The sequence below is a fragment of the Diceros bicornis genome, chromosome 5 (genome assembly GCF_020826845.1).
Source record: "Diceros bicornis minor isolate mBicDic1 chromosome 5, mDicBic1.mat.cur, whole genome shotgun sequence".
Taxonomy (NCBI): Eukaryota; Metazoa; Chordata; class Mammalia; order Perissodactyla; family Rhinocerotidae; genus Diceros; species Diceros bicornis.
In genome coordinates, this window is record NC_080744.1 from 81,034,032 (window position 1) to 81,054,480 (window position 20,449).

Consider the following 20,449-nt stretch of genomic DNA (forward strand, 5'->3'; position numbering starts at 1 on the left):
GAGTGGAAATGAGTGTTGGATGCTCACAATTTTGAGTGTTAATTGTTTAACAAGTATTGAACAGCTAGGCGCTATGTTAAGCTCCAGGGATATAAAGATGTGTAAGGTATGTCCCTTAAGGATTCTCAGTGTAGGGGGAAGCAGATACAAAACCAGTTAAGTTATAGTAATGGAGTAAGTGTTATAATGTAGGTATAATCACAGAAGAGGGAGGGCTGAGAGCTGAGGAACTTGGCAGGGGAGTCGGACTTTTGTCAGGCAGAGAATGCAGAGAGCAGCCCATGAAAGGGCACCAGAGCTCCCTGTTCGTTTTGCCTGGAAAGTGGCAGGAAGGGGCAAAAGGAGATTCTGGAGGAGTAGGTTGCCACCAGGCTGTCTCTCATGCTAAGGAGTACTACAGGGTAAAGGTGGCTGGTAGAGCTTTATCAGCGGGAGAGAGAGACATGATAAAGAAAATAATTTTTAATTAGGAAGATAAGTCAAATTGCAGTTAGAGGAGGATGGACTAGAAATGGACAGTCTGGGATCAGGAAGACCAGGCAAAACTTCTTCAGTAGTCTCCTGGCAGGATATGATGAGGGTCTGAACTTGCCACATTTAGTGACCACTCTGCTGGAGGTTCAGCCCTCCTGCTAGATGAGCTCTAAAATTTATGAATTTATTAAGAAAAACAAAGTCTGTGAGGGGCCGGCCCAGTGGCATAGTGGTTAAATTTGCGTGCTCCACTTCGGCGGCCCGGGGTTTGCAGGTTCGGATCCCAGGCACGGACCTACGCACTACTTATCAAGCCATGCTGTGGCAGGCATCCCATATAAAGTAGAGGAAGATGGACACAGATGTTAGCCCAGGGCCAATCTTCCTCAGCAAGCAGAGGAGGATTGGCAGCAGATGTTAGCTCAGGGCTAATCTTCCTCACCAAAAATAAAAAGTCTGCAAGAGAAAAACTGACTAAAGAGAATTGAGTGAACAAGTGCCAAGTGAAAGGGCCTTTACCAATCCTCTTCCTTTGAACTAAATTAATTAGCAAAATTTGAGAAACTGTGGAGTTTCAAATTTGAAACTGGTGTTTCCCCTTCTGTGCCTCTAGTTAGTTTTTAAGTTGCTGTCATCTGTTAGCTGACAAAAGAAGAAAGATGTCTTTCAGCAGATGAAGTCAGCCAATGAGAGAGCTGTGAATCAGTCTTTCAGAGCAGGCGGTGCCTCCTGGACCTCCTGGGAGGCGCGATTTGGCTTTGGAGGGGTACATGAATCAACTTGTTGAAGCTTTCTTACTTGTCAAAGCACCTTTAAATAATCCACACTTGGAGTTGTTTCATCTTCAGGCAAGAGAAAGTGAAAATGGCCCCCAAAGGTCCAAGATCTCAAATAAACCTGTCAAATGTAGGCACACTTGCGCTTGAAATTGAAGTGCCTCAAGCAGACACAGACAAACAATGCGCATATCCCGCTACTAATAGGTTTGTCTTTCGTCTGTAATGATTGTTCTTTGAGACTGACACAAATGAAGACAAAGCGAACTACATCTGACTATTCTAAAAAGAAAAGATGGCCAGATTATTTTATTTTTTGGTGGTTCTGTAGTTCAAAAAAGCGATTTTTTTCAATTGCTAGAAAGCAGGTGGAGAAATCGCATTTCTGTGGACTAATGCTCCTTAGTTGAGGAGTTTCGTGGTGTGGTGGTGGTGGCGGCAGTGGTGGTGATTTAGTTAGCAAAAAGCCTCACCAGTATTCACAGGCTTCTGGAGAGTACTATAGCTCGGATGATAGTGCGGTGTTGTCGACAGTGTTTCAGGTTTCTCTCCTCTGCGTAAACCCCTTCCTTTTAATACAAACAGACCATCCTGTTCAGTAGTTGACTAATGACTGTGTACACTGAAATGTAACGACAATGAGGCAATTAATGCATTTGTAATTCCCTGTCTGACTGAATTCCAGTTTTCTCTTCTCCAAGTGGTGAAACAGGAAACCACGTCCCATCAGGAAGAACCGGAAGGTGCTATCCATTAACTTTGCCTCACGTCACTGATTGCCCTCAGTCAGAAATCTTGACTTGCAACTTTAGAGGGTGGATCTCTGAAAGAATTTCAGAGCTTACACAGAGATGAGGTGTGTTGCTCTCTGATGAGAAGGAAGCTGTCTGGAACTCTGGAAATCTGGCTGTGATTGCTCTTCAAAAGCAAGAGGCATCTTTTGTGGACTGAAGTTTCAGAAAGGTAGGCACCATTTCCTTGATGTCGTTACTACTTGAGAAGTTTCAAAACCAAGTCGGCTTTGGCTATGTGTGTGTGTGTGAGAGAGAGAAAGAGAGAGATCAAAATGCTCATTTTTGGCCTGATGTTCTGGGAGAGATACAGAAAAGAGATCTGAAGCCTTTTATTCTATGAGTTTTACTTCAAGAAGTCTTTAGTAGTGGAGAGTTAGTGCTGAGTCCAAACTTCTACCTCTGACTGGTGTCACTTGCACTTTGGCAAGTTTAAACTGATTCATTGAAGGGATAGAAAGAATTCTTCAGAGAGTGAAATCACATGAACCGAATGCCCAGTCAGCCTAGCTTGGTTTGTTAGGAAAGCCTTGACTCAAGGTGAGATGAACAGAGTGACGCAGATCTCCAGGCGGCATGGCAAAGGCCATTGCAGACCATTTCAGAATGTCTTGAAGTTGGAACAAGGCAGAGCTTGCTCACCACACAGTGGCAAACTTTTCTAAGCTGATTCTGTTTTGAGGGAGATACTCTCAATATCATGTCCAGAAAACATTAGCTGATTAATTCTAAAACTGCCAGCCTCGTTCAGAGAAACAAAACAGAACTTTGTTTTTTCTAACCCCCAAGCCCACGTTTAGTGAGGATGTTCTTTTAAGCACTTTTATTTCCTGAAAAGCCTTACACAGAGCAAGGGAAAGAAACCTGTGGGACTCACCAGGTGATGAATATTAATTTATGCATTAATCCATAATGTTCGAGTGCCTTCTCTACCGTGAGTGAGGTTCAGACTTTAAATAGCACCTTTTCATTCCTCTCCCCCTACAAGCCTTTTTTTTAAAAAAAGCTGTTTCCACTTAAAATTTCATCAGTAGAATTACTGGACAAAGGGACAAATTCTTTAAGGGGAAAATAGGCATATGTTCATATAGATAATAATTATATAGTCTTCCCATTAAAAATATTTCTGCCTTTTCTAAAAGCAATCAAATCAATTTATGTAAGTTTGAGGATAACTCTGGATTAGTAATAATCTACATTTTTTGAGTCCTTGCTGTGCTTATATGCATTTAATGAGATAGGACTCATATTATGCAGTTTTCAGATGATGAAATTTAGGCTTAGTGAGACTTATAGTGGCATAGCAGCGAAGTGAGAAAGCCAGAACTCTGTTGCCTTTCTGCACACGGAGATATATATGATTGGAGACTTCTATATTCCTATCTTATTCCACCAGCTTTTCACAGAGTCCTTGTTGTGTAGAGGAGTTTCTGAACCTATGATAGTATGCAAATATGCTGACTTAGTATCTTATAGCAAAATACCAAAAGTCATATAATTTTCTTGTACTGTTGGGTGAAGGCATGGTGTGGTCGACAGAACATGGGCTAGAAGGGCCAGCAGATCTAGATTTGAATCCTTGTTTCCTGTTTACTAACTATGTGACCTAGGCAAGTCAGTGAAATTCTTCAAACCTCAGTTTCCTTATTTATAAGCTAATTGTTATAACATCCATCATGCAGCGTTGTTCATTATGAGGAATAGAAAGACAAGGTATGCAAAGTGCCTTCTGCGTGACTGACAAATGGTAGGCTTTCCATAAATCATATTCATTTCTTCGATTATTTGCTGATGCTTCAGTGTGCTAGATCCTCTTCTTATCAGCAGTGAACAAGAGAGGCAAGACCCTGCCCTCAAGGAGCTGACTAGTGCTTGTTTATTATATCATAGTGTGCCTGACTTTCTTTGAAAATCACATTGTGATTATTGAGATCATTCATGGTGGAGCTGATCTGGCTTTGACACAGCCTCTGAAGCAGGATTGTGAACGTCCTGTGCTAAGAGTCCCCCAAAGCATAGTAAAATCAGGCAAAAAGCAAGAACATCAGATACTTCTTTTTCAAAAGTCAGTTTTTTGTGCTAATCATTGCAGAGTTACAGGTCAGGAAAGATACGTTTTTATGCATGTATTCATACACACACACACGGAGTTCATCTGAGTTTTCCTGGGCCCCCAAAGCCATAGCAGAAGCATTGCAAGCAGGGTGCACATGGGAGGAGGGTCTGGCTCCAAAATCTCATGGAACAGAGTGTAGTGTGTGTAACCATTCATTTACCTTGGGCGCCAGCCCATCTATACATCAGCCTTGGGCTTTCCAAGGCCTCCCCAATGTGAATTTAGGAGTGCAGTACAAAGATTGAACTAGAAATAATACACCTTTATAAAGATGGATTTGGGATAAGAGTGATTGACTTATTTACTGGCTAAAAGCCGGGAGTCAAGTTTATCAAGTAGGCAAGTTGGCATCAAGAATGGTGTTTGGCAATCTGTCCCTAATTTTGAATCCCAGTGTACTACAGATCAGAGCAGAGAGAGAGGAGAGGAACACAGGGAAGCTCCCTCTGGAATCAAATGCAATTGGATTCTTCCTTTCCCTGGAAACACCTGCACACCCAGTACATTGACCTTATTGAGCCTACGCAGCCTGAGTTTGTAGTTTTATTTACTGGGTGGACCCAGAGTGATTGAAGAAGTCTTTGTGTCAGCTCTAGACAGACCAGACAATTGGCACTATGAAAGAAGACATTCTAAAGTAGCAGGACATATTTTTCTAAGCCCTATGTATCAATCAATCTCAGTAATTTTATGGGTCATACTGTATGTGTTGCTTTAAGATTGTGTCTCGTAGTGGGAACTTTAAATGATGAAAACGTAAACTAAACTAAAAGCCTAGTTAAAATAAATTAGGGCTTAGGTATAAAAACCTCAAATGGCAAGTGAATGGAGAGATTAAGAATCTTTGACCTGGTACAATGATGTAACAGCCAAAATTCTCCACGGAGCTTGTAGGTGGTGGACAGATGTTTGATTGCAAGTGAACTTCAGCAATCACTGTGTTTTTAAAAGTTAAATTATTTCCCAGGACGGCCCGGTGACATAGCGGTTAAGTTCCCATGCTCTGCTTCAGCAGCCTGGGGTTTGCAGGTTCGGATCCCACGCATGGACCCACGCACTGCTCCTCAGGCCGTGCTGTGGCGGCATCCCATATAAAGTAGAGGAAGATGGGCAGAGATGTTAACCCAGGGCCAATCTTCCTCAGCAAAGAGAGGAGGATTGGCAGCAGATGTTAGCTCAGGGCTGGTCTTCCTCACAAAAAAAATAATAATAATAATTTTTAAAAAGTTAAATTATTTCCAAATTTCATTATTATCATACCTTAACATCTGAGAAAGCCCATTAACAAATAGAAGATAGCTCTAGTGAGAAGGAGATTTGACCTTGAGACACATTTCACCTTTCCCAAGTATGAGACTTTAAAATTTCTTAGGCTGTGATTATCTACATGCTGCTCAAATACAAAGTTAAAGGGTTTTGGTTCGTTTTAATAACCATTTCTTCTTTATTTTTCTCTGCCCACTTTGTCACTGGAAAGTCTATGGAGGGGGTTTTTGCTACGTTCTTTAGGAGAGTAAACCGAACAGACCACAGGCCTAACGCTTAGTTTCCTTTTTATTGTTTCCTGAATTATGTCTCCAGGAAATACTAGGAAACTAAGATATTTAACCAAAATTTGGTACACACACACTCATGTGCATAGGCACAATAAAAACAAAACCAAAATATACATACTTTTTTTGTGTGTGCAACAAAGGTTTATTTCTTCTCCTGTCGTAGCTTGTGCTGCGTTCTTCCATCTTGTAGCTGTGCCTTCTGAAACGTGATATGTGGTCGCCGGGACTAGAGAAGGGAGAAATGGAAGCAGTTCTCTTGTTTTTTTTCAATTGAAATATCATTGACATATAACATTATATTAGTTTCAGGTGTTACATAATGATTCAATATTTGTATATATTATGAAATGATCACCAAATACATTTCTCATAATGGAAAAACTAAATTTCACAGCTAAGGTATATACTTAGGTTATTTGAAGAGATAAAATATTACATTAAGGGGCTTGAAATAATTTTTATTTATTATATCCGTGTTCTAAAATGAAGTACTTGCTGAGGAAGAATCATATGCCATAATCCATTTATTCTCTACAGAGTACTTGTATGCAAGAACAAGGTCTTTTTCTTTTATTTTAGTTTCTTTGCCAGATATATTTTAGCAGATAGTCAAAAAACATTTGTTGATTAGATTGATCTTAACACAGGCTGAACAGTAAAGTAATCATTTCAAGATTTAAGCAAAAATTCTGAGAGCATTTTCTTTAATAATGAAGATTACTTGACGTCATTTAATAACTAAATTGGCTTCAATTTCTTCCCCTCAAATTTTGTTTTCTTGTTTGACATCCGATTAAAACTTTAAAAACATAAAATATGCTGATGCTGAGCAAAACTCAAATTGTGCAGATTAGTGATTTTCATTTGTAATGTTCACATCATAGCCTCATTATCATATTCTACTTTGGGTCAAAGTTGCAGGGTCTCGTAATGAACTCCTCCTGTTTCATTAGCTGTAATTGGCTTTCCTTGACTTGTTTCCAGTGGAGATCTACTTTATGTGGGATTCTGGTCTATAACCAGTTGTGGGAGAGTAAAACTTCAGAGCATTTCTAAGTGATGACCGTAAAATAATATGAAAGTTAATTTTTCCTAAGTGATTGTTTTATAGATGACGCTATTGAGGTTTTCAAACTTTTTTTGACTATCACTGATGGTAAGAAATACTTTCTAGTTTTCAACTTAGAACACACACACACACACACACACACACATTAAGTGAAATAAAAGATTCACAGAACAATATTTGATACATATTGATGTTTCTTATCTATTCCATTCAACTCTATAAAATTTCTGGTTATGACCTACTAATTAATTTTGTGACCCACTGATAGTGGTTCTCAGTACTGGCTCAAAATAAGAATCAACTAGGGAACTAAAAAAAAAATTACTAAAGCCAAAAGCACAATAGACCAATGGAATGCGCTAGAGATTCCAGAAAGAAACCTCCACATATTTGGACCCTTGATTTATGACAATATTGATATAATAAGGAAAGCATGGCAATTTGAATATCCATGTGGAAAAAAATGAATCTTGATTCTAACCTCAAAATTTATACAGATATAGGGGCCGGCCCTGTGGCTTAGCGGTTAAGTGCGCCCGCTCCGCTACTGGTGGCCTAGGTTCGGATCCCGGGCGCGCACCGACACACCGCTTCTCCGGCCATGCTGAGGCCGCGTCCCACATACAGCAACTAGAAGGACGTGCAACTATGACATACAACTATCTGCTGGGGCTTTGGGGAAAAAAGGAGGAGGATTGGCAATAGATGTTAGCTCAGAGCCGGTCTTCCTCAGCAAAAAGAAGAGGATTAGCATGCATGTTAGCTCAGGGCTGATCTTCCTCACACACACACACACAAAAAAAAATTTTCCTTAAAAAATTTATACAGATATAAATGTTAATATGGATGTGACAAGTAAAACAATATAATTCCTAGATCTATACTGTCCAGTATGGTACCGCTAGCCACATGTGGCTATTGAGTCCCTGAAATGTGGCTGGTCAAATAGAGATAAGCTCTAAGTGTAAAACACACACCAGATTTGAAAAACTTACTATAGAGGAAGAATTCAAAATATCTCAGTAATTTTTATATTGATCACATGTTGAAATGATAATATTTTGGATAGATTGGGTTAAATAAAATATATTATTAAAATTAATGTCGCTGTTTCTTTTTACTTTTTAAAATGTGCTACTAGAAAATTTTAAACTACATTTTGGCTCCCACTATATTTCTATCGGACAGCATTATTCTAGATGACAAAACAGAATATATTAATGATCTTGGGATAGGCTGTGATTTCTTAAACAAAACACAAAAGGTACTAATATAATGAAAAAGATCTGTAAATTGGACTATATTAAAACTAAGAACTTCTTTCTATCAAAGCATACCATTAAAAGAGTAAAAGACCAGCTGCAATGGGGAAGGAGACATTTGCCATGCATATAACCAAAAGGAGTCATATCCAGAACAAATAAATAAGTCCATTTAAAAAGATAGACTAACATAATGAGAAAAATGGGCAAGAGATTTGAACAGGTACTTCACAAAAAAGCATATCCAAATGGGCAAGAAACATGAAACATGCTCAACCTTATAAGCCATTAGGGGAATGCAAATTAAAACCACCGTGAAGGACCACTACACACCTACCGGAAAGGCTAAAATTTAAAAGACAGGCGATATATGCATAGGCGAGGATGTGAAGCAGCTAGAACTCTCATACACTGATGTAGGCACAACAGCTTTGGAAAACTGTTCAACACGATTTATTAAGCCTGAGTATACATATGCCTTATGGCCTAGCTTTTCCTCTCCTATGTAAATGCCCTAAAAATGCATATATATGTTTACCAAAAGACATGTTCAAGAATGTTCAGAGATAGCAGCATTATTTGTTGTAGCCCCAAAGTCGAAACAACCCAAATTTTTATCAACAGTAGAATGGAAAAATAGATTGTGTTATAGTCATACTGTGGAATACTAAACACCAATGAGAATGCGTCAGCTACTGTTATGTGCATCAGCCTGGATGCATTTCAGTCATAAATGTTGAGGGAAAGAATCCAGATGCAAAGGAATGCATTCAGTGTGATTCCATTTATATACAGTTCAAGAACAGGCAACATTAATCCATGGTGCTAGAAGATAGGATAGGATAGTTGGGGAAGGTGGGGCAGCGACTAGGAGGGAGCTCTGAGGTGCTGGCAATATTCTGTTTCTTGGTCTGGCTGCTAGTTATAAGACAGATGTGTTCACTTTTATTTCTTACTTTCCTATTTGTATGCTATACTTCAATAATTATATTTCTCAAGCAACAATAACAATACTGATGCCAGGTCAGCATCTTCAGAGATCCTGATTTAATTGGTCTGGACAAGGGGAGAGCATAGCTTAAAAATCTCTCCTAGGGAATTCCCTTGTAGAGCTGGGGTTGAGAACCAGTGCACTAATGTGTCACAACTGGCCCTTTGAAAAACTGTGTGCTGTAATATAACCATAATCATTATACCAGGCCATGCTAGGCCCTTATTATCTTTACTCAAGTTACACTGACTTTGAAGACATAACTCATATCGATAAATCTTAGAGACATGAGGAGTCACAAAGTTAAATGCCTTAGAAAGCCAGTCAGGTAACCGAAATTAGAGTGGACCAGGCTAGTAAGCTTATGCCTCACTGAACGCCGGCAGCTCCTGTGATTATTGCCAGATCTTCTGATTTTTCGGGTGAAGCTACAAATCTGGATTTTTGTGTGAAAATTCCTGAATTTTAAATGTTGGCTCGAGTTGTTTTCAAGCACTCTACAGGTCAAACAAAACTGATTGGTAGGCCCAATTTGACCGGCACTAAGTTCTACCACTGGTATGTAACTCTGACTTAAAGTTTTAGAGTTAGAAGGAAACTTACAGGTATAATTGTATAGTCTATTAATTACTTTTCCCTTTTCTGCGTCTGCAGGGATGTTGTGAAAGTAAACACGACACTTTTATAAATATATATATACATATAAATATATATATATATACACACGTATATATACATACAGACAGTATTTCAGCTCCTTGGTAGTAAGCTATCATATACACTCAAGGTAATTATCATTATTTACATTTTATTTTATTTTACCTCTATTGGTTTTTCTTAATTTTGATCTTGGTAAATTACATCTGTGATTCAAAAGTTTATTATGTGGTATTGTTTTTCATGTTCTGAGGTTGAGTGGTGTTTGGGCAAGGCAAGTACCATATTATTCTGTATGAAATACTGTAGATTCGTATTCTTTTCTTTCTGAAAGGAGAGCTGTTGAATGACAGTTTCATTGGACAGCACCAGGTGGTGAAGGGCCTCAGAATCTTGGATGGTATCTGCCACCTGTGCTCTGGCCTCACTCCCACCTTCCTCCTTCCATTCCCCCACCCCTGCTGCTCTGATCGGGAGGGAGGAAGGTTGGCTCTGTCCTGCAGGTTTCCAGCTTCCAATCTCTTACCTGTAGGACAAGAACCTTCAAAATCACATTTGTGTAGGGGCCGGGCCAGTGGCTTAGCGGTTAAGTGCGCGCACTCCGCTACTGGCGGCCCGGGTTCGGATCCCAGGCGCACATTGATGCACCGCTTCTCCGGCCATGCTGAGGCCGCATCCCACATACAGCAACTAGAAGGATGTGCAACTATGACATACAACTATCTACTGGGGCTTTGGGGGAAAAAAGGAGGAGGATTGGCAATAGATGTTAGCTCAGGGCCAGTCTTCCTCAGCAGAAAGAGGAGGATTAGCACGGATGTTAGCTCAGGGCTGATCATCCTCACGAAAAAAAAAAAAATCACATTTGTGTAAAATCATCAAAAATGAAAATAAAATAGGATCATATGTATGGTGAAGAGTTCACAAATCATGTTCACAAATACTGACTTGATGAAAGGGAAAATCAAGTGATGTAAAGAGAAGTAGCATTTTTACTCTCAATGCCTAAATTTGAGTGTGGCTCTGTGTCACCTTGAGCAAGTTGCTTTATTCCTCTAAGCTCCATTTTTCACCTGTAAATTGAGAGTATTAATAATTATTATTGTTGTGAGAATTCAATGAGTGAATGCTTGTGGAAGAAACTTTATAAACTGTGATATATTTTATAGTTGTTATAATTTTAATCATCTCATTGATTTCTGTAATGGTCTGTGAAAAGGTGATGTTATTATTCCCAATTTTCTGCAAAACCAGGTGTGAATGGCAGTGAAATCTGACTCACATCCCTTACACTTTCCCCTGTACCAACAGTCCTTGCTTACATGGGGCTTTGCCCCACCTCCCCACTCTCCCAGCATAACCAATTCCTAGTGGGTCAGTAGCGAACTCAGAAGGGGATCATGACCAATGCACCTCCCTTCTTTCACCCTTTAATTTTCTACACCTTATTACCAAAAGTTTTGCTGAAGGTAAAACCAGTCAATCAGAAATGTGTTTCCCCTGCTTACTTTCTAGTCAAGTGAGAGTCAATACTGAAGAGGTAGCCTGCTGGTGAAGAGGACTGGGAAGCATTAGTAAGTCAGAGTGAATAACTACTTCCTGTTAACCAAGAAGGTGCTTTCTCTGGGAAGGAGTGGTCCAGCTGGACAGTCAGGAGTTATATGAGGATTTCTGTCTTGGTCAATCTACCAGCCCCTCTGGTGGCTGCACAGCCAACAGATCCTTGGCTTCCAGAATTCCTGGGACTTCTAGAGTTGCAGACTTACTCTGAGGCCCTGTGGACAGGCTCTGGGCCCCTAACATTGGAGGGGCCCAGGCTAGATACATAGGGAGGCATCTGGCCCTCAGCCTGGCCCTGTCCCTCCTCCCAGCACCAGTCCTGTCCTGCTTGGCTAGAAGCCTAGTACATATGTGTGCAGACACCCCTGTGTGTGTGTCCAAGCACAGGTCCTCTCTTCCCCTCCCCAGATGTCTCCTTTTGGCCATCTCTAAGCCTAAAAGTACATTGTGCTGTCATTTTTAGGAGGACAGACTGGGGAAGGGCCCATGCAGACATTGGATGTGGGCTCCGAGCTGTTTGGGCAGGGAATTCTAGGGTTGTAGATCCCTAGCAAGTCTAGAAACGGAGCATGGGGTGCAGTGGGCATGTCCTCTTGGGCCTATGGACTCCTCATCCCATGGGAGAGAGGTGTGGCCAGAGGTCTTTTAAAATAAGGTGAGGGTGTAAGGGTGGGGCTGCTGCTGGTCATCAAGCTCAGTGCCCTTGGTACACAGTTAGTGGTTAATGGTATCACTGACTGATGCATGACAGAGTGACAAAGGCTGAGCAATTTCAGAATTGCTATGGAATATGTAAATGTGACTCCTCTTCTATTGCCACACCCCATAAACATCCACCTAACAGCACGGCAAAGTTTGAAATTGCTTAGATTTCATAAGATGGCAGATGAGTGACATTCCCAAACTCATAAACTAGCAGAAAGAAAAATTTGCTGAGAAACAGCTTCACTTGACAGGGAAGAGAAGCAATCCAGCGCTCCCTCCTCCTGAACAGTAAGACTTCACTGAGGCTCAGACAGCATCTCTTGGCATATTTTAAGAGAATCCACATAGATTTAAAGTAACATCTCTCTTATGTACATTTCAGACAATATTTATTCTTGGGATATTTAGAGCCGAATATCATATGATCCTTTTGTTCACTTTCTTTGAGAGCATTCCTTTCTTTTAGGTCAACCTTAAGACATTTATATTTAAGTTTCACTAACATGAATGACCCAGAAGAACTCTGAATCCCCTCATACAGCACGTGGAGTTGGCAAGTTAGTCAACTCAGCTCCAATTCTATTCTGTCACTCTCTCTTCTTAAGGTTCACATGTGGTCCTGCTTCACAAAATTCAGACTAGTCCTTTACAGTAGCACTTCTGCCAACTATATTTTTTAGTTGGCAGAAAAATTTTGGAAAAATTTTGAGGAAATATCTAATAAGTCTTAGTTAAAAGAAGAAATTTTAAAAAGAAAGTTTAGGAACCCATAAACCCCAAACCAGCATCAACAGAGAACTAACCAGAAAATCACATTGGCGCATGTCCCACCTTCCCCCAGGGCGGAAGGAGTTGACCCCGTGCCAGATGTGGCACTTACCTAGGGAACTCTGTATTGTTGTTAGCACAGTGTTTTCTTTCTTTTTTTTTTGTGTGAGGAAGATTGTCCCTGAGCTAACATCTGTGGCCAATCTTCCTCTTTTTGCTTGAGGAAGATTGTCCCTGAGGTAACATCTGTGCCAATCTTCCTCTATTTTGTATGTGGGATGCCGCCACAGCATGGCTTGATGGGCAGTGTATAGGCCCATGCCGAGCATCTGAACCCGTGAACCCCGGGTTGCCAAAGCAGCGCATGTGAACTTAACCACTATGCCACTGGGCTGGCCCGTGTGAATTATTTTTTTATTTTATTTTTTTGAGGAAGATTGGCCCTAAGCTAACATCTGTTGCCAATATTCCTCTTTTTGCTGAGAAAGATTAGCCCTGAGCTAATGTCTGTGCCCATCTTCCTCTATTTTGTACATGGGATGCCGCCACAGCATGGCTTGATGAGCGGTGCCTAGGTCCACGCCTGGGATCGGAACCAGTGAAACCCCAGGCCGCCAAAGTGGAGCACGCAAACTTAACCACTACACCACCCCCAGCAATATTTATTTTTAAATATGTTACGTTTTCATACAATATACCCAGGACGGTTTTTCTTCCAGATACTTTTGCAGGCAAGATATCTCTAAATTTAAAGCCATAGATTTCATTATTAATCCAGAAAAAAGTATAATGAATAAAGGAAATCTTTCCTCTCTGTTCCATACTTTGCAGATACCCTGCATGTCTGTCTCTCTGTCTCTGTCTGTCTGTCTCTCTGTCTCTCTCTCTTCCCCCATCTACTTAAAATCTGGGTGTTACACATTTTTATTTTCTTTAAGGGGCTTCTTGCATTAGATAGAGGCTGAACAGGAAGGACTAATTCTTTTCAGTTTGAGATCTTATGAGTTATTTTCCCTTGGTGAATAAATAGCAAGGGCTGGTGGCGGTAGACAGAGGGAGCAGTTGCCCTGGCCAAGGAAGGGAGATGACCCATCCCTATTTGCTCAAGGGAGAAAACAGTGATGATTCCAGCAGATACCCAGTCTCCCAGCCCCATGCTGGCACTTCTTGCCAGAGGAAAATCATGCCTTTTATTGTTCTAACTTTTTTTATTTTTTCTGAGTCAAAAAAGAAAGCCATTGAGAATATGTAATTGAGATTATTTTTCTGCACTCCTTCACCACTTTCCTGCCCTCTACTGTAGGCTCTCACACCCACTGCACCCCACCCTCATCTGAGGATTACTAGAATCTTTGTCATCTCATTATTTCCCAAGGGGTGCTTCATTCTGCAGGGGCAGCAGGCTGTATGACCAGAAACGCTGCCTTTAAGTATTACATAAACATATATTTTAAAATGTTAAAATTTGGGGCTGTTTCTTCAGTGTGCCTTGGTAACCCCAAGTCCTTTCCTAAAAGTAACCTGGCCTCCTCTTCATCTGTGAGAGAGACGGATGCTCCAGATTCCATCTTGATCAAGATGTGGCCCTACACCCTTCTGTAGGTCTTACTCTGTTTCATAAAATGATTCCTTTGGTGACATTGCCCAAGACGGGTTCCCTGATGTGAGAAATCCTGCTGTCACTGAGGAAGTGAGTTACCCTGTCAAGTGACACTCATCCCTCAGAAAAGCTGCTGCCCCACCAACACTTGGTATGGGTAATCTCAACAGTGATCAAGGTATTGTAGGAAATCAGTGAATGATGGCTGACTGTGGTACCACCTGGAAGTCCACAGTGCCATTGATGAGAAAATGTAAATAGTGACCACAATACTAACACCTACAGCTTATCGGGCACTTACTCTATACCAGGCATTGCACAAAGTGACTTAGACACATGACCTTATTTAATCCTGATCTAGACTTTACAAAAATAAAAATTATTATACCTATTTTACAGATGAGAAATTCAACGCTTAGAGGACGTCACTTACTCTACCTAGGTCATGCAGCTGGAAGCGGATGAAGATGGGCATTCATATTTGCAAACCCCTATTCTTGATAAGCCAATAGGCCTTGGGTTCCCACATGTCCTGTCCTGGAAATTTTGCCCCAGTGTGTTGTGAGGGGAGATCTGGGCATCCCCCTAGCTGAGTCTGATCCTTGAAAAGGTTGGCACTAGACACTGTGCAATACATCCTCTACAGGACTTTTCCCCAGGTTTTCTGCTTAGCACAGTTTGTGCCCATTATGTAGGCTTCTCTTATTGAAAGAAGGACATAAAACCAATTATCTTTTCCCAGCAGTGAGAGATGTGGAGATCATGGGGGGAAGGCAGCCGTGAAGGAGCAGGAGGGTGTCCCATTATTCTCCCTTGGAGAGTCTTTTTAAACTTAGTATTTAATCTTATTATTTAAACCAGTCTGACATCAGATTCCTTGCCCACACCCAATAAGGTTAGGATAATAAAATAATATTACTATTGATCCAGCACTTTGCTGTGTTCAGGTATTTGTACATACCTAATCACTCTTAATCTACAGCAGGTCTTTGCAGTAGGTAGAATTAGCACCATTTAACAGGTGAGCAAATGAAGATTCAGAGAGAATGAGTTGCCAAAGACCACTTAGCTATTAAGTAACAGGGCTGGCCCTCAAACCTGGGCTTTCTGACTCCAGAGCCATAGATCTTTCTCAAATTTTTCAGCTGTTTGAAAGACAGTGAGCTACCTGGTGTGATGTGTGAAGTTTCACTGACCCTTTTTACCTGGAACTAAATGGCAGGAAAGCTCCTGCAGCACCCTTCAGCAAGGCACAAGAGGTCTTTGCAGACACTCAGCCAATTCTGTAGTCTCTCAAATGGGAAAACTTGAGACAGAATCAGGGGCCTCGCCTCAGGCTCCTCTGTGAGTCACTGGCAGCTGAGGTTCCCAATCCCTTACTTTTGCCGACATCACTCACATGTGCCTGAGACTAATAACAGGGTAATCTGTGAAGCAAGATGGGTGACTCACCAGGCAAGGGAGGAGAGCTTGCAGGGAAGGACTTGGTAGAAAGAAGCAAAATACTTAATAGCAATTGGAAAGGAAATGCTGACGTGATGGTAATTGGGTTAAAATTTCTTTGCATTGCAACACCATTGCCTAGTTATCCAGCTATTAATTTATATTTTAGGCTTCTAAAGTTAACTAAAAAAAAAAAGAAAAAGTGGGGAAGGGAATTCTACTTTTGATGGCAGAATTATCAATCCTATGTAACTTTCGCCTGGATTTCCTCCCAATCATCTTGGACCCCTTTTCTTTGCATTCCTCTAAGACTTATCTATTCTGTAACTTTGCTTCACATTCTTCTGACTTCAGTCATACCTGTTTTTCTGCAAGTTCTTATCCATGTTACCAGTCTAAGTAAACTTCCTTGGTCATTTATCTCTCTTGGTCCTGAGCTGGGCTGTGGCAATCTCTGTCAAATAATGGCCAGAGCAGAGATGAACTGGCCTAGATAAAGGTGAAGAGGCATCCAGAAGAATTACTTTTTGGTGAATACTGCTTCCTTAAACTGCGTTTTCTGTCTTATCTTTATTACCCCCAGAATCCGAAGTCAGTTTATAGATAGATCTCAAGAGCCTGTGTTGACTAAGGGTGTGCGTTTTTTATTTTCTCTGAAATTGTTAGAATACAGTAGAATTCAATAGTTAGCTGTTTGTGTGTGTAAGAATGTCGTGATGAGTTTTACCTAGGTAACAAACTTGCTTTACTTCAAATCAGCTATTAGCTTTTGTATATGAAACATTTACTTAAAAGAATTAGCCTCTTAAAAAAACATATTAATGTGAAATAAATCATCGTAATAACACCTTTTAGGTGTGTATTGGGAAAACAATAATAAAAAAATTTAAAACACCCAGAATTTTACCGTTTTAGCATATCAATTGTTTTTATGTTTCCTTATAGCTTTTGTATTCACATACACACACAAACACATAAATGTGTATGTATAAAAATAGTATAATATAGGGAGATCATATGCCATCATATGATTATAGTATAGATATAATTTTGAGTTTTGGTTTTCTTTTTTTAACATGTCATAAACATTTTCCATGTTGATAAATTTCATAATTTTTAGCATTAGCTGAATATTATTACATAGAATTAACATTTAAAATGTACTTAAACATTCCAGATTTTAAAAAACCATTATTACTAACAGTGAAGTGTTAGTTATTAATTATAGTTAAAACATTTTTTTTTTTGTCCAGTTTTACATGTAATCCTTTGTAGGCTTGAACATTTTAGTGACTTCTAAAATTTATTATCCAGTTTTCAAAAGGGCGGTATCATTTATGTTGCCTCTTACATTTATATGTAAATGATATATATGACACATTTATATCATAGTTAGCACTGAATATTATTTTTAAATAACTTCTTCTAGTTTAATAGGTGTCAGTTATAGAATTTAGGACCTGAAAGTTCAGTTAGTTCCTCTCTTTAGAAGGGAAATTTGGGGGCCGGCGGTTAAGTACACACGCTCCGCTACTGGCGGCCTGGGTTCGGATCCCAGGCATGCACTGCCGCACCGCTTGTCTGGCCATGCTGAGGTGGCGTCCCACACACAGCAACTAGAAGGATGTGCAACTATGACATACAACTATCTACTGGGGCTTTGGGGAGAAAAAGGGTTAAAAAAAGGAGGAAGATTGGCAATAGATGTTAGCTCAGGGCTGGTCTTCCTCACACACACACAAAAAAGCTGGCAATTAAAAAAAAAAAAGAAGGGAAACATGATATTTAATAGCTTGACTCCAGTATCATTTAACAGGCATGTAATAAAGTGATTTACAAGTATTTACTCGTTTTACCGTTTTAACAACCCCATCAGGGAGCTACAATTATCATCTCTGTTTCGTAGGTAGGGAAACTGATGTGAAGTTAGTTGTCTAAGGGCACATAGCTAGTTAAGTGTCAGAACCCAGCTTTAGACCCAGGCTGTCCGGCTCCAAAGTCCATGTGCTTGACCACTGTGTTATACTGCCTCCCCTAATACCTACTGAGCACTTACTGTTTGTACACCTACTGTATGCCAACTTACAAACGCTGCTGTGAGCAAAACAGGTGTAGTCCCTGCCCTGTGGATCCTGAAGTTGAAAGAGGGAGCCAGACTTTAATCAAATCAACGTACAAATATATAATTACAAATGTGATACCTGTTATGAAGAAAAAGAACAGGGAGAGATGGCAGCATCTAACACGAGTACTTTATTTAGCTGTGAGAGCAATGGGGGAGTAGGGGTCGTGGACAGCCTTGATAAAGATGTTAGAGACACTTAAATTGAGCCTTGTAAGATAAGGAGGAGAGAGTGGGATGGAGATGGTGAAAAGAGCATTCTAGACAGAAGGAACAGTCTATGAACATGCCTCAAGCCTGCAAAGAACTGACTCTTTCGCTTTCAAGGGTCAGAAAGCAAACCCGGCTTGTGGGATCACAAAGTGAGGAGAAAGGTGGCACAAGTGAGCCTGGAAGAACAGACCAGATGCCAATGGCCCAGGGCCGTGCTACAGGCTTCTCAGTGACAGGAGAGTATGCACAGGGAGAGGGTGATGGGGAGCTGCCTCCAAACACGGCTGGAAGACTGGAGTCACTTTGAACAATAGGCCTTTGGCAGAGCCATCCCTAAGTGGGGCTTCGTCTGCACACAACAGCAAACAGTAACTCCGCCTTGTGCTTTTCTAGGAATTAAACTTCACTGGCTCAATATTTAAGTTAGGAAGGGGCTATTTAAGTTAGGAACCTAGATCAAGGCCTATTGTGAAGTTTATTACAGAGCCAAGAGAAACACGGCCTGAAGAGAATAGCACTAGGGTATAGCCCTGGCTTGAAAGAGAACTTGACCCCATACAGATGCCAAGTGCCTAGTTGGCATTTTAGGGGTTTATAAGTTTTGCTGGAAAAATATCCCAATTATGTTTACTAACAATGAAAAAGCATTGCTCTAGTAGAAAGTGATAGCTGGATCATCGGAACATTAACCTAACCTTTAGAATCAGTGGGAGCAAAAGGGCAGAAGCACACTTCTTGAAATATCAAGTCATCGTTTAATCTATAAACTCTACATACAGTACTGAAAGTATACAGTATAAAAATGAGAAGCCTCTCCCTTCTGATTTGAATTTCAGAGGCCTTTCTGACTTGCTCAGAATAGCTTTTGTTAATTAGTGTTAGAGTAAACACATAAAGATGGTTGGACTTTTCCATTAAGGCAGTCTGGGTCCAATCAGGATTGTAGTAATGAAGGATTGGCTAGTAGGAAGAACTCTAAAGAGTGTAGGAATCACAGCTATAGGAGTAGTCACAACTCCTGGGGCTGAGATAGAGCAGCAAGGAAGAGGCCCCCCCAGGGCTGATGTGCAGACCCTGATGGAGAGGGCACAGAGGAGTCACTACAGTACCAGCAGAACTGGCTGGAAACCAGCAGTCTGCAACTTGCTGGAAATCTGCCCTCTAGGGTGCTGGGGACAGCTGTTCATTGGGAAGTGTCTCACTGCAGACTCTGCCACAAAACTCCTAAGGGAGGTGCCAGTAGAATCTGCTGGCTGCTGGGGGCTGCTGGAGCCTTCCCTGGGAGCACACCAGACCCAGGAAGCAAAACCCTTTCCTCTTGCAGTGTCTCTCCATCACCCTCTACTGACAAAGCTTCAGGGCCAGCTGGCAAAGGGAGACAGGTAAAAGGACCAGATCCATTTCACAGAGCAGGCAAAAAGGGTCAATTTGGAGCTGAGAGGCAATAAATTAATAACTGGCACAAGCTCCCTACAAGAAGCCTGGTAGGCGGAGCAAATACTTAGGATGCCCCTCACTAGGCAGAATATTAATGGAAACCCAGGCCCACAATGGACTTATGGAAGAAGTCCATTAACTTTTTTTTATTCAGTTGCAGGAGTTCCTTATGTATTCTAGATACAAGTCCTTTGTATTGCAAATATTTTCTCCCAGTCTGGAGCTTGCCTTTTTATTCTCTTAATGGTATTTTTTGATGAGCAGATGTCTCTAGATTTTATAATCTACTTGGAAGCAATGTAAAGTATAGTTCTTATTTACCTTTTCCTTATTATTCTTCTCTCTGTATTAATTAGAGTTATAGTCTAAGCTGTTATAACAAAAAGATTGCAAAATTCAATGACTTAACGTAAGATAGAAGTTTATTTCTCTTGCATGAAACAGTCCGGATTTGAGTGGACCAGGGCTAATGTGCTAACTGGCTTCAAAGATTGCTCCTGTTCTGTCATCCCCATTTCCAGCTGTCAGGAAGGAAGACAGAGAGAAATCAGGACATGCAGCTTGGTCTTTAGGGAGATTACCCAAATCAATTCCACTCCTGTGTCATTGACCCAGACATAGTCACGCACAGCCACATCTAGCCACAAGGGAGGATGGGAAATGTGGTCTCACATGGCAGGGCGGCCCGGTGCCCAGGTAAAACTTGAAGGTGGGGGTAAGGGGACCTGTAACTAAAAGGCAGAATGAATGGATACTTAGGACATCCTGATACTCATCAATGACATCTTTGAGGCAATCCCATGTTTTTGCTACAAATACTCTGAATTTTTCTTTTTTTAGTCTCTAAGTCTGTTCTGAATTTCTTTGAGGCTTTAAATTGATATAATTCTAAATTTTAGTATGAGAGAA

General features: G+C 40.7%; 1 protein-coding gene across 2 annotated transcripts in view; it reads left to right on the forward strand.

Annotated features, from left to right (window-relative positions):
• Positions 1-2,107: 2,107 nt before the first annotated feature.
• CERS3 (ceramide synthase 3) overlaps positions 2,108-20,449 on the forward strand; it is a 108,484-nt gene continuing 90,142 nt past the window's right edge. The window contains exon 1 of one of the 2 annotated variants that reach the window (XM_058542322.1): positions 2,108-2,213. The gene's annotated coding sequence lies outside the window, so the exon portion shown is untranslated. Of the gene's footprint in view, positions 2,214-9,776; positions 9,823-20,449 lie in introns of those variants that run through there. The other variant, XM_058542323.1, reaches the window with a different exon arrangement.